Genomic DNA, 15789 nt, shown 5'->3' on the forward strand with positions numbered 1-15789 from the left:
TGTCCTCTCTACCTCACTGGACAAATCAAGGCACCTGCTAGTGATCTAAGGAAAACAGCTGTGGAGTGAGGAGATGGAAGAAGAACTGGGGAGAAGGCATAGGCCACCGTCTCCCTCAAGGAGTTAAGCATGGAACCTCCAGAAAAGTCCAGCCTCTTTCTTACCCCGAGGCACAAGAATTATAATCTGAAACCATTTAGAGCACATAGATTGTGGGAATTTGGAAGCAATGCCCCTAGTTATATGCATTGAAGACGCCTTTCACTGTCTGTGAGTGTTTATATTATTCTACGTAATCAGATTTGTGAATTTTGTCTGTTGGGGAGAACTTCCATTCCCTTTGCCCTTAAGTTTCCCCCACAGAGGCAGAGACTATTCAGACCAATTTCTCACATGGTGGAGAGCAAACTGGCTGGGGAACAAAGTCATGTTCCCCAGCCAACTCTATCAGTAATAAAACTGATATTTTGACCTCCATCTCATGAGCCTTATTCCTCATACAGTTCTGTAAGAAGGAAGGAAAAATAGGGGAGTTATGCATTTGTCCATCCATTATGCACACACATACTTTATCCCTTATATTTTCTGGCTTTAATGTCTTGTTTCAAAAAGTCTTCCCCCAAACAAGATATTTTCCCACGTTGTATTCTAGCACATTTATGGTTTCATCTTTTATGTTTAAGTCTCTACTCCAGCTCAAATTTATTATATGAAATAACAATTTAAATTTACATTTTTAAGATTCTAAGTTATCCCAGACACATTTATTGAACAGTCTAGATTTTCCCTACTGATTTGAAATTATAACTAATATAGGCCAGATATCAGAAAAGGTCATCTTGTCTTTTGGGCATCAAATGAAATGGTCTTGAATTGGAAACCTAGAATTCCTTCTACTCCCTGGATATTCTTGTGGAAGCTTATGTTCTTCTAGTCATCCTGGGCTTAAATTCAATGATCTCAGCTTTTGTTTGTCTGAAAAAAAAATTGTATTTGGTTTTCTTTTTTCTATTTTGGAGGTATATAGATGCTAGATTGAGAGTTTATTTCTTTTACCACTTTAAAAATGTCATTTCTCTGTACGTAATTTTTTGTGTGTGTACAGGGAGGGAAGCTACTTGTAAGAATTTTCTCTGAATATTTGTTTTACAGAATTGAAAGTTGTGTGACTTGGTACAGTTTTCCAGGTATTTATCTTGCTTAGGATTTGTTGAGCCTCTTGAATCTACTTCTATAGTTTTTACCAAATTTCAAATTTTTCAAACAATATTTCTCCACATATTTTTTTTCTTTTTTTTGTGAGGAAGATCAGCTCTGAGCTAACATTCAATGTCAATCCTCCTCTTTTTGCCGAGGAAGATTGGCCCTGGGCTAACGTCCGTGCCCATCTTCTTCTAGTTTATATGGGACGCCGCCACAGCACAGCTTGACAAGTAGTGCTTCGGCGCACACCTGGGATCAGAACCTGCGAACCCTGTGCTGCTGAAGAACAGTGTGTGCATTTAACCACTATGCCACCGGGACGGCCCCGCTCCACATATTTTTTCTATGCCCCCCTGGGTGTCCAATTATACACATGTTAGAATATTTGGAATTAGCCCACAGGTCAACTGATGCTCCTTCTTTTTCAGTCTCTATCTCTATGCTTAATTTAGACGTATGGTGTTGATGCATCTTAAAATACTATGTTTAATTTGCTGTTAAGCCAGTCGAGTGAAGTTTTCACTTCAGACATTGTCATTCTCATCTTTAGAAGTTCCATTTGTTTCTTTTATTTTTTTAATGTTTAACATTTCTCTAATTTTATCCATATTTTCCTTCAAATACATAAATAATATCATCTATAAAGTTATGACAGCTATTGTAATATGCTTTTACGCTTATTCTGTCATCTCTGGCATTTCTGTAGCTGCTTCCACTGACTGAATTTTCTCCTGATTATGAGTTACATTTTCTTGCTTCTTGGCCTATCTAGTGATTTTGACTGGATGTTGGACATTATGCTGATTACTTTGTTGAAGGTCTGGATTTTGTTGTCTAACTTGAAAGAATGCTGGGCTTTTTTTTAACAAGTAATTAAGTTATTTACAAATCCATTTGATCCCTTTGAGTCCTGCTTTTAAGCTTTATTAAGGTGTTTCTAGAGTAGCCTACATGCTAGAGATAATTCAGCCCTACTGCTAAGGCATGATGTGGCTGGGTGTCCCCTGAATGACCTGATGACCACTGAGGACTTTCCACTCTGGCTGGAACTCAAATAACCCCCCACCCACATGAACTCTGGGAATTGTTTCTCCTTACAATTCCCTGGTCATTCGTTGTTCTGGTTTGTGGAGTTTTACTCATGCACGTGAGCTGTAGTCCTTATCAAAGACTCAAGGAGAAGCCAATGCAGATGTCGGCAGCACGTTTTCTGCAAAAAGCTCTCTTTTTCTGGAACTCTGCTCGCAAATTTACCTGCATTGGTTTCCCTCAACACTGATCTCCACCTTCTCAACTCTGTAAGCCCACCACATACTGTTTAGTTTCCACCTCTCTCTGCCCCTGGTCTGGAAACTGCCTGCTGTCCAATGTCTGAAAACAGTTGTTTTTCAAACATTGTTCAAACATGCAGGCTTAGTTCTCTGGTTATTTATGTCAGGAGGTTAATTCTTGTTCTTCTTATATCTTCATTACTGGAAGCAGAAGTCAAACATTTTCTATCATTCTACTTATCCATTTGCATGTGATCCATCTTTCTGCTCTATTTGCTTTTAAACTCTCTTCCATAGGCTTTAGGAATTTCACTATAATGTATCAGATCCATCATCCAGTTATTCAGTCTCTATTTCTAGATGTTCTAACTGGTCTTTATTCAAATTTTTTATTGTTCTTTTTTCACCTTTATGGTTTTTATTTTTTCTTTACTTCAATAAATATTATCCATATTTATTTTGTGCTGTTTTTCAGATTATATCCTATCAAGTTAAAGGTATTGTCATTTCAAGATCTAAATATGCAGGATTTTCAAAACTCAGCTCTTCAAATTTTCAAGGGGTACTTGTTTTCTATCTAGAGTTTAAGTCAGGACAGGTAAGCTTCCTTTTCAATTCCCTGTGTTTATATGCCGACTTTTATAATCTGCCTTTGCTGAGTTTTTAGCCCTTTGAGATCCTAGCTTTACGTAGGAGTCTCAGTTTTAGCTCTTACTTTATTTGGGCCCCCAGTCCTATCAACTTTCTTTGCACGAGCTTTATAAAACAAGCCCTTCCATGGCTCAGAACAACAGCCCCTTGGGAAGTGACAACATAAACTCACATGTTTATCATCTTAGTTTTCATTTTACTATTTGTTTCTTGTACCTTGAGATTTTCTTTCCTTTCTTGCAAGCTCTGTTATGAATTCAAAATTATTTTTATTTTATCGTGTTCAGCATCTCTACTTACTTTTGGGAGGAAATGTTTCAGTTCCATAAACAATCACGTTGCCTGACAGGAAATTCATATTATTTTCTAAAGCATCAAAAATGAAAATTGTTTCTTATAAGAATCACATATAAATATGAGAGTCATAATGGTCAAGAAAGATTTCCTAACTCTTCTTCATCTTTAGAGTTATCTATTTAATTTTATTTTGGGAGAAATATATTCACCACACTTTTTGATTAGTAAAATATCTTACAGAAGTTGAACCTGTGCATGTTTTCTGTGTGCAGTTTTTGAATGTCACGGTGCGAATTAAGGAGTGATAAAATATAATTGCTGGTTTAAAACAGTGGTTTGTAAACCTGGCTCCATGTTAGAAATGTTTTTAGAGCTTGGTGAAAATAATTTGAGGATGAGATTCAGTAGATCTGGGGTGCAGCCATGTGTAGATAGACTTCAGTCTTAATCCTACTTCAAATAACATATCCTGAAACCCTCACGGCCTCAAAAATCTTGTGCCCCGCCCAGTCTAAAATATTGCTAACCAGCATCCGACTAGCCCTAGAATTTGACAACAGGAAGAAAGAAAAACAGAAAACTCTCATTTGAACCATAACATTTTTATTTAGGGCATGCAGACTAGTGTGTTCTGTCCTGCCGCCCTGTGTGGTAAAGTGCAAGTTGGTGCTATTTAGTTTTTAGAAGGTGCAGGAATTTAAAAATTTTATCCTGCTGATGATTGGAACTAACTATCCTGCTTTGTTACTCACTTCAGCCTATTTCAAACGGAGATAGGTTTAAGCTCAGCATGCTGAGATCTACTTTGCACTTCTTTCAGAAATCTTACTATTGCCATTCTAAACTGCTATATAGCACTTGAATTTTTATTTACAATTTTCCACTTACTCTTTTTTTTCTCAAGAATACTGTTAACTTCTTGGGGTCAAATACCCCAAAATAACTAGCTTTCAGTTCTACTGCTGTGTCTAGTATAGCACTTAATACACAGGTAATTTTTAAATGTTTAATTGATATCATGGTCTTTATTTGACATGCATTTTCCACATAATTAGCAACTCCCTACTCCCTGCCCACTTCATTTACTCATCCTTTTTCTCACTGTACACTTTCTCAAAATCCTAGCTATGTGATTATCAAGAGGCTATTTCATGCATGTCTCACTATCTCTGGGGTCATATCCATCTATAACATTCCCAGAAACACCAAGAATTTCTCTGAGGATTGTCATAGTACCAGAAATCCACACTCATTAACACTATTTGACCAAGGCAATCAAGTGAACCTGCTGTTAAACTTCAAATCAAATCTAGGGGGAATCACACTACTATATTAAAATCAGTAGCCCAGAAGTAAGTACCTGTTCTGTTCATGAAGAAGCAGCTGGTATTGTATCAACCCACTGGCCAATATACAACAAATGAGAAATGGAAGGGGTGTGTGTGTGTGTGTGTGTGTGTGTGTGTGTGTGTGTTTGATAATGCTGGAGAGCAACTAAGCAGGAGAATAGAGCACAAACCAAAGCATTGATTTAAGTGGGCTGAGGATACAGACACTGGGGCTGCCAGAGGGTAAAATCCAGAGAGAATAGAGCCACAGAGGAGAGAGGATGAAAATCCAGGTACAATTTCCCCTTAAGTTATTGACTCCTAAACTGCACAAACATAGAGAAAGATTCCACAAAACCAAGAAGCTATCAGCAGCTAGAGTCGACGAGCTGAGTAGAGATTGCAGTGCGATGTGGGGGGTCATGCAGACGGATGTTCAAATCCTGTCTAATTAGGAGGTGCCTGGTAAATACTGAGGCATTCATTCACTTGAGGCCCTGAAAGATCATATCCTAAGACTAAGAGCAAAGCCCAAATAGACCAGACCTATCACAGACTATTCTTCAAAAGAGTAAGTGATCCACCTGAACTTGAAATACCTTTAAAAAACATTTTAATGCTTTTTGGAGAAAGAGAATATCATCAAGAGGCTCTACAATTCCTCATCCACAATGTCTGGTTTCCAATCAGAATTATACTGTAAGCCAAAAAAAAATACTAAGTGACTGGATATCAAGAAAAACAACAGATAATAGGAAGAGACATGTAGATGATTCAGATATTTATATTTTCAGGAAAGAATTTTAACATGAATGCAACTAATATGTTCAAGAAAATAGAGAAATATATTTGTAGTTCAGAAGATACCTGGAATTTATAAAAGCAAGTCAAAGAGAAATTCAGTTTTAAAACAGAAAAACATGAATCTTAAGTATTCAATAGTTGTAAAAGATATGTATTGTAATCTCTAAGTTATTTTTGTTAACTTCCAAGAATATAATGAAAGATTATATCATTAAAAAGCTGATAATGGAAGAAAAAATGGAATAACTTTTAAAAGCTTGACTTACGCCAAGGAAGGCAGGAAAACAAGAACCACATAAACAAAAACATACGAAAACAAATAGCAAGACAGTAGACTGAAACCCAAGTATATGAGTGAGTGATTGAAATTCACCTGGACTAAACGCTCCAATTAAAACACAAAGATGATCATTCTAGCTAACATGATAACTATATGTATTTAGATGAAATATTCTTTAAATATGTGGAGAAAGAAAAGTTGAAAGTAAAAGTATTGAAAAATGTACCATAAACACATTAACTAGAAGAAAGTGAGTGTGGCTTTAATAATACAAGAAATGTAGGTTTTAAGAGAAAATATTACTAGAGATAGCAAGAGACATTTCATAATGATAAAAATCAATTCAATAGGAATATGTAACAGCCCAAATTTACATGCATCTAATACCATAGTTTTCAAAATATATAAATAAGGTTAATAAAACAAAAAAGGAAATAGAAAAAGACATAATTAGCTGGAAACTTTAACAATTAAAAAATGGGTAAATATAAGATATGAAAAAACGTGACTAACCAAATTGACTTAATTGGTACCAATTACATTTATAGAACATTGTACTATGCAATTGTAGAATAGACATTATTTTCAAGGGCACATGGACTATTTATAAAAATAGTCCATACACTGGCATCAAAGCAAATATCAATAAATCGAAAGTATTGAAATTATTTAAAGTTTGTTTTCTAGCTACACATGGATTAATCTAAAAATAAATAAGAAAAAGATCCCCAGAAAATTTTGTTTGTCAATTAAGCAATACACCTCTAAATAACCAATTCCAATCCAGAGAAATGAATGCCTGTGTTCACTAAGAGATATGTATGAGTGTTCATAGCAGCTTTATTCATAATACCCCCAAACAGAAAATAACCCAAATGCCCTTCACTGGGTGATGAGCAAACAAATTATGGTGTATTCATACATAGCAATAAAAAAGAAGAAACTGCTACATGGAACCACAAGGATGGAGTGTATAGGTATATATATCTATATATAGGTATATATATATATACCTATATTATATTATAGGTATAATACAATACACATTGTATTATTTCATTTATATGAAGTTCAAGGACAGGCAGAATTTGTCAAGATAGAAGTCAAAATAGCGGTTATTTCTGGAAGGGAAGAATCTATTGATTGGGACGGCACATTCTGGAGCATTTGGGGTGAAGGAAAAATTTCTACAGCATCTTCTAGAAGGTAGTCACACAAGTGTGAGTCTGTGTTTATGTGTGTATAAATTTACTTTACTGTAAGCATGTTATACCCCCTGCTATGGACTGAATTCTGTCCCTCCCAAAATTCATGTGTTGAAGTCATAAGTTCCTGTACCTCAGAATATGACTGTATTTGGAGATAGGGCCTTTAAAGAGGTAATTATGGTTAAATGAGGTCGCATAGGTGGGCTGTGATCCAATCTGACTGATATCCTTGTCAGAAGAGGAAATTTGGACATACAGACCCCAGGGTCATCCGTGCACAGAAGGAAGACCCTGTGAAGAGGCAGCAAAAGGATGGCCATTTGTAAGCCAAGGAGACAGGCCTTAGGAGAAACCAACCCTGATGCCATCTTGATCTTGGACTTCCAGCCTCCAGAACTGGGAGAAAATAAATTTCTGTTGTTTAAGCCACCCAGTCTGTGGTATTTTGTTATCTCAGCCCTGGAAAACCAGTATAACCCCCCAAACAGAAAATAACAGCTAACATTTTAAACATTTACTCTATGATCATTTAATCCTTTCAACAATACTATGAAGTAAATACCATTATTATCTTTACTTTACAGATAATACTTTGAGAGGATGAGTAACTCATCAAAGATCAGGAAGGTAGTAAGATACAGCCCAGTGTTTGGACTATATGTTCCTGACTCCAAAGTCCATGTGTTTAATCCCTAGACTATAATTCACAGTTTCTTTTATGTAGTTAGTTGGCAGACAGCAATGGTTCTGCAGAAATTTCTGGGAATATTCTTGGACATGGGCACTGAGAAAGAGACAATTGCAGGGCATGGGACATTGTCAAAAAGAGTAGGTTTAAAATGACCTCTTCTGAGAGTGCGTGTGAGGTTAGGTACCTGAGAACACCCGCTCCGGGTTAAGCGTCAGCACTGCTGAAGAGGCTGTTCACACTTGTGAGTAGATTTCTGGTTCATTCCCTTCCCACTAGTTATGAACGTTTCCCACCAAACCTGCAGACTCCGAACTCCTTGAGGTAAGGACTGTGTCTCATTTCTATTATCTTATATCGTATGGGTCACTGAGTAGACACTCAACAAATGTGTGCTGAAGTAAATGGAAAGGACCGACAGATCTTCCCGAATGACCTTTCCCTATATTACATTTTTTCCTTGAAACTACTCTCATCTCAAATCTCTAATGGTGGAAAATAAATTGCAGGCTCACATCCTACTTCCCAAGTTCTGTTAAGTTTTATTTGTTGATGCTAATCAAATATGCTAAATCTGCCAAATGCGCCTGTTGAAAATAAAATGTGATCCAGCAGTGACTTTTTGGTGCCGTATTGTCTCTGTCCTTTTACTATCTTTATTCTCCTCTGGAGCTTTGCTTTATCTCTGTTTCTTGCATTTCCCTGCTCCCTTCCTCTCTATGCAGTTGTCTCCTTGTCTGTTTCTTCAATTTCCTCTGATTTACTCCCTTTTTCGGGGACTGTCACTGGTTCTAGAGATGGATAATAATGTCTTGTTCCTGCACTGTAATTGCTTTGTCAAGACGGCAGGCGCAGCAGGCTGCCACAATTTGAACACTGACTAAAGAGCAGATTTGCTGTGTGCTGATTAATTTGAGGGTGGGCAGGGAGTGCCTCAAATGAGGATGCAACTACGTCTCAAAAAATGCCTCCTTTCCTCACTTGAAAGACAGAATCACTAACCATACACTAGCACACTCATTTGCAGTGGTCAACGCAATGTATCTTTCAATATATTATTAATTGCTTTTGAATAATCTTTTCAGAACTTTTCAAGATAATGCTTATTTAATTTTTCCCGAGTTCTTTTAAATGAGAGGCTGTACTACCATTTTTCCTTATAGAAAAGGAAAGTAGGTCATAAATAGTCCAATTATCTTTCTCACTGTCATGTGAAGAATTATTAATGATAACACAGCTAGAATTGCAGGATATCTTTCCATTAAATTAATCTCAGACTATACATCCCCCCTCAACCCACACACATACACACATAAAGAGTTAATTGATGTAAAAATTAATAGAGATACAGATAATTTATAATGATTTGTCTCTAATAATAATATTAAAGTTTGTCAATAAAGATCCTTAGTGTGGAAAATTTTTTGGCCTAAGGCACACATTCCGTTCCATTAGAGCATCCCTAAAGTGGATATTTTTGGGTGAAGCAATTCCCTTTGGGACCTTCAACAGTAGAAGTTACATTCGCAAAAATGAAGCGTGGGATTGTAACTAGTACTGTGTTGTACTCATAGCTTGAGCTAAAGTTTGAGCAACATTCACTGATAATATTTGAATTATAGTCAGCCAGAATATATATTTTAACCTAAGGGAAACTTAATCGTGTCTAAATACACATTAAAAATTTGCACACAACCAGAATGTTAGATAGTCTTGCAGTATGTCAAGAATATGTCTTTGCTTTCAATTTACATGACTGGAAAAATATTGTGAGTGCTTTGAACTCCCCTGTAGCGGTGGAAAGTATGTTATGAAATGACTAAGAACAGCAAACAGCTCTTAGTCAGAAACCCAGGCAAGCTGGAGTCCGGATTGCGCGTGGTATGCATATCTCTTAAGATAACAAGGACAAAGCGATGAGATCGGGAAGTTGAACAGGATGAGCTCTTGATGGCCCTTCCAGGTCTATCCATCTATGAAAACCGCTCATCAGTAATACCCCAAATAAGTTCAAATTTAGCACATGGGCTTTACAGGTTTCCTCAAGGCGGTAGGTTTTGTGGTGTGCGCTGCGGGTGTCTTAGGCTAACAGGGGAGAATGCAAAGCCCTCAGCAGCTGCTTATCTCTAGGTTCCCAGAATTTAACACTTAGGGATTTATAGCAAACCCACTGCCCTCTGGAAGCAGAAGGTCACTCATCTTACTCTGAACTAAACCAGTAAGTGCTTAAAGTTAATGCCCCTAATAACGTACCAGACACAGCAGTGGAGTGAGCTGAAAGCTTGTGAGGGAGTCTCCCAGGAATTCTGCCTTGAATTGTGTCGGCTTCCAAATTCCTGCATTGCTGAAGTTCAACTGAAGGTATATCCTTGTCAAAAAGTCTTCCCACATATTGCTTCTGGAATTTTATTCATGGGTACCAACAATCAGATTTAGGCATATGCGTCTCACATGTCATTAAGCTAGCTTTTTTTTTTTTGTGAGGAAGATCAGCCCTGAGCTAACAACATCCAGTGCCAATCCTCCTCTTTTTCCTCAGGTAGACTGGCCCTGGGCTAACATCCATGCCCATCTTCCTCCACTTTATGTGGGACGCCGCCGCAGCATGGTCTGACAAGCGGTGCATCGGTGCGCACCCGGGATCCAAACCCGGCTGCCAGCAGCGGAGCGCACAGACTTAACTGCTACGCCACGAGGCCCCTCCGCCTGTCCTTTAATGGAAAGGAAATACAAGTCTTTAACCTCAAAGAAATGTAAGGTTTGACTGTCTTCACAGTCCTCTCAAAAGGTTAAGCTGTTTATATATGATATTTTTTCCAAGGTAGATTTACTTTTTCCTATCTATTTTTTATGTTTTATTGAGGTATAATCGGCAAATAAAATTATAATGTATTTAAAGGGTACCACACGATTATTTGATATACATAGACATTGTGAAAGAGTTCCCACAATTGAGTTAATTAACACATCCATACCTCACATATTTATCGGTTTTTTTTTTTTTTTTTTTGGTGAGAACACTTAAGTTCTACTCTGTTAGCAAATTTCAATTATACAATACAGTGTTATCAACCACAGTTACCTTGTCATCCATTAGATCTTCTGACCTTATTCATCTTATAACTGAAAGTTTGTACCCTTTCACTAACCCCTTCACTCCTCAGGGAGAAGCTGGGAGTTGGGCTTCCCTCCAGATTGAACAGTGCTGTGCCGGCGTGGAGTTGATGGCAAGTGTGCGTCTTAGCCTTTCCTACCTGTTTCGATTGGGTATTTTCTCAGTTGCCCGATGTGTGAAAGTCACTTGACGAGTTTCTGGATTAATCTCAGGAAGAATTGATCCATGTGTAGCTCTATATTCAGTACATCTGTGGGAGGAGGGAAGTTCAGGAGCCTCATATGTCCCCGTCTTGGTGATGTCTTCCCCATACTATGAAAGAATCTATAGAAAAGAATCTATAGAAAAGAGTTCGTCCAAACTTGATATGTTGTAGATGAGGAAATAGGCATACATAGATGACATGACTTGCTTATGTGGTTCAAAAACAAAAATGGCAGTCAATGATCTGGTTTCAGTGAGTGCATAACACTTCTCCTGTGTCTGTATTGACGAGAAAGTTAATAATAGAATGAGATCATGGACTAATGACTTCTGAAGTTATGCGTGAGCACTCTTAGAGCCCAGAACTCTTTCTGGGGGCTTTCCAGATTTCCAATTTTCTAGAGTCTCCTTCTAAGAACTTAGGAGGGATGGAAGTATATGTGGACGCAGTGTATCAGGGCAGGTGAGAAACATTAGTCTGTAAACAATCAGTGAAAGAGAGTTCTGGTTCCTGATCTTTGTAAAAAATGTAAGAAATCTAAGAATACATTCTCTAAAAAATGTAGAGGGCATCACCAAAGCCATTTAAAGTCCTTAAACTTGCCTGTGGATTTTCACAATATCTTGTGGCACACATTAACTCTTCTTTCCAGGTGAAGAAATTTGAGAAGGAAGTAAAATCTGAGGATGCTGGAGTTTAACGTAGCTAAAGAACACAAAATTCAATAAAGCAGGAGCATTGCTAAGTCTATGCTGTGATTTAGCATTTTATCTGTAATGTTTTATCAAATCCCTCACCATTCTCCTGAGGAAAGTGAAGCTTGACTTGATATCAGAACAGATTTTAATCAACAGTGGAGAGTTTGAATACTTGTGAATTTTCCAGGTGGAATGATAGTGTGTGCTCTCTAAGGGGAAGCAAGCGCTCTTGGTCCCATCCAGAACTCCAAGGGAGTTTAATTTGAGGAGTTAATGTCACAAAGAATTGACAAGTCACGCGCTGAAGTGGTGGTGGTCCTTTGAGAGGAGAGCAAGAACATTGGTCTTCTCAAGGCGCTGAAGTGATGATGAGAGGCATAAGTGTCCTTACATGCCATTAATGTGAAAAGCAAAGTATATTCAAGCTGAATTTGCAGTGTCCTTAATATGACAAGTTTATAGCCTCTCAGAGATTAATAGCGTGGCGGCCAAAAGTGCTCCTGTGTTACACATCGGAGCTTCACAAATGAGACAGATGCTTTTCGATTTAACCTGTGAGAATATTTATTTGTTCCCTTTCCCTATTTACTGGCTTTTCACTGAATCAAGCAATTAGCTGAGAAAAGCCACGCTGTAATGTAATTTTTTCTTTTCCTCTTTTTAACATACACAGTAAATTCATAAGAAGATAGGTGTTTACACACATTGAAAATGGCTAGCTGGAATGACCCATAGCGCTAAGCCACTTTGGAATGCAGACTGATTAACTCCTGCACCTTTTTGAGATGCTAATCACTCTGCAGAATTTGCAGTGTGTAGTTCAGCTTCGGCTACATGATTCTGTTTACTTTGCGGGATAGTGTTGACCAGTTACCAAACTATTCTTAATAAAATGCAACTGGTCAATAAGTAAACATGTTTATCTTTCTGGCCCATATCTGCTGTAATTTGCAATAATGGTCATAGGTGAAGGTCACTGGCTCATTTTCAATGCTCTTTCTTGCCCACAAAAGGGTTGCTTAGATCTTGCCTGATTGTTTTTACATCTATTTTTAATACCTAATGTGTAGAGTGGGACTAATTGATGAATTATAATTCTAGTTCTTCTTGTGAATTGTTGAGTGACCCAGGGAAGTTATTTTTGTTCTCTGGCTTATAAATTCTCTTTATGTGCAAAGAGAAGATACCAAGTGTAATGTACCTATTTCAAAAGAGATTTGAGAAATATAACTTTGAAAACAAAGTATAAAACTTTCCCAAACCCCAAGAGCTATATAAATGTTTAATTACGTTAACACTGATTAAAAAGCCCGACAGAGATACATTAGTCTTGCTTTGACCATCTATTCTCCCTTATTTTGCAAGAAATTCCAGATAAATAACATTGCGCATCGCTCTTGATTAAACATTTATACAAACAAGTGTCTTGGTACTGCTGTTTTTGATTCATGTCTGAATAGCCTAGGGCCTAGGTACTTGTGGTTAAGTTTAATTTTCTGCAAAGATACTTTGCATCTTACATTGGAACATTTCTTCAGGGAAACGTGTAGTTCCTTTTGAGAGTAATTGCAGCACAGTCACTGATATTCTAGGTAAGTTGCTGCCAGATGTTTTATTTCATGCCCCACGTCTTTACTTCATAAACAAGCTAACAAATGAGGTTTGAATAGTTTACTGGGGGAGAAGGAGTGTGTGCAGCGAGGGGAGAGTTGGGGATGAGCCTGGACCCTGCACCGTGGAAGGCAAAGAGGAGAGGGCCTCTGCTGAAGAGACTTGGGAGGGTTAGCCAGAGTTGGCAGCTTGAGGGCTGGACAGAAATGAGCCTGCCAGGCAGGAAGTTTTTCCAGAGAAACAGAATAGATCAGCCCAGCTCACAGCATCTTCCTAGAGAGGGACCCTCTGGTGACGGCCATCTCACTTTGATTTTTTTTTTTTTGACCAAGATTGGCCCTGAGCTAACGTCTATTGCCAATCTTCCTCTTTTTTTCCTTCTTCCTCCCCAAAGCCCCAGGACCTACTTGTATATCCTGGTGGTAGGTCCTTCTAAGTTCTTCTATGTGGGATGCCACCTCAGCATGGTTTGATGAGTGGTGCATAGGTCCACGCCCAGGATCCGAACCACTGAACCCTGGGTCACCGACATGGAATGCATGAGCTTAACCACTATGCCATCAGGCCAGCCCCCGAATTTTTTTTTTAAGCTCAGAAAACCACCGAAGTCCATTAGAAATGAAGTGATTTTTGTTTTCCTTTATTCTTAGTAACCAATTTATTAAATACTTTGAACCCAATGTATTGTAGCATGTGATTTTTTTTTTCACTGATCATTCCTTTTGATTACTGAGTCTCTCTTTTCTTGTTTGGTCACCAACATTCTAATCCAGTCTAGCGTGTCCACTGTCTCCCAGCCCTGGCCAGGCTTCAACCTCAGGGGCTAGGAACAGAGAAACAGCAAGAGGTGCTCTTTTCTGCATTCCTCTTCACTCTGATGTTTCTGCTTCTTCAGGATTGGGACAGGGGAGGAAGAATTAAAGAAAGGGAGCAAAATTCTCTTCACATCACAGGTGCTATTGTAGTGCGTCTTGACTTGTAATTTCATCTGTGTGATGAGTCCCTAAAGGTGGGCTCTGTCATGGAGTTCAGGTGCAACCTCTTCAGGAGTCACTCACTGACTTATTGTTTGACACACAAGCTCTCCACTGGCTGGATGTCCCCATACCTTGTCTGCTGGCAAACACCTCAAGTCCTTTGCTGCCTGGGTTATTGTGCCTGGCAGGCAGCCTTCTTGGGTCCTGTCAAGATGGTTCAAGCATGACAAGGGTCTGCTTGTCCTGTGGGAATGTGACGTACCTTTGCCCTCCCAATGGTGGGGCTGCTTGTCAGGTGATTCACTGCAGACTCCTCTCAATTGTCTAGTTTTCACTCTGTTCAAATACTTACAGATGGCAGATGAATAGGTCCACTGTGTAAGTAGACCTCCAATAAAATAAAACAACAGTTCCCTAATCTCCATCATTGGCTCTCTTCTGGAGATATAATTACTTGGATTGGAACAGGTGGATTCAGTCCACAACATTCTCACCTATCACTCATTTCTCCCAGATCAACCCTCAAATCCCTCATCTTCTTCTGCTTATGTACTTTGGGGCTGTGGAAGAGAGTTCTGCCACCACCCTCTTAATGGGTCCTGCAGAGGTTTGCTAGGTGGGTTTTTAGAATACGGAGGCCCTTAGTTAGCGTCTGTTGTTTTCAGCTTTGGGACTTCAGCCTCATTCTAGGAAGAAAGGAAAAGTCCTCTTCAACATCTAGTTACATTTGGTATGAGGAACTAAAGGAACCCACCACGAGTTATATTACTTTTCTCTATACTCCAAAGATAAAAACTTTTTGTGCCTGAACTAGATTTTAAACTAAAAAAAAATATCCTTTCATCTATTAATAGAGAGCTTCTGAATATTTTGTCTAGGCGATGGTCAATAAGGAAGAAAGCAGCTCCTGAGGAGCCCAGACTGGCCTTGGCGGTCCAGCCCACCATCTCTAATCTCTACTCTCATTGCGCTGAGCTTTGAGTACCAAGCATCGGAAAAGCGCATGACAGTAGTAAAGGTTTTATGTTAAAAACTCAACACTGAAATTTGTTGGCAGAGTGTGTAGCTCATTACCCTTTAAAGTTTCAAATTTCCCAAGTTTAGCCAGACCAATCTTCTTCCACTATTGTCTACCCTTGCTATGTGAAGTATTAGGACAAATCAGACATGTTTCTCTCTGCTGTCTACTCTGGGGATTCTGGGAGATGAAATGTGGCTGAAGTCCCCTGGGTAGGGTACATGGTAATGAGAGCCGCCCTTTATTGAACTTTCTATGGTACTAGGCACGTACTAAGGTCTATCTGTATTCATTCATTGACTCTCCCTAGCCATCCTTTACTGTAAATGTGGTTGCTATTCCCATTTCACAGATGAGGCTAATGCACAGAGAGGTTAGGACACTTGCCTTAGGCCACAGAGCTTGGAGTGGCAGAGGTAGGAATTGATCCTAGGC

The sequence above is a fragment of the Diceros bicornis genome, chromosome 15, assembly GCF_020826845.1.
Source record: "Diceros bicornis minor isolate mBicDic1 chromosome 15, mDicBic1.mat.cur, whole genome shotgun sequence".
NCBI lineage: Eukaryota > Metazoa > Chordata > Mammalia > Perissodactyla > Rhinocerotidae > Diceros > Diceros bicornis.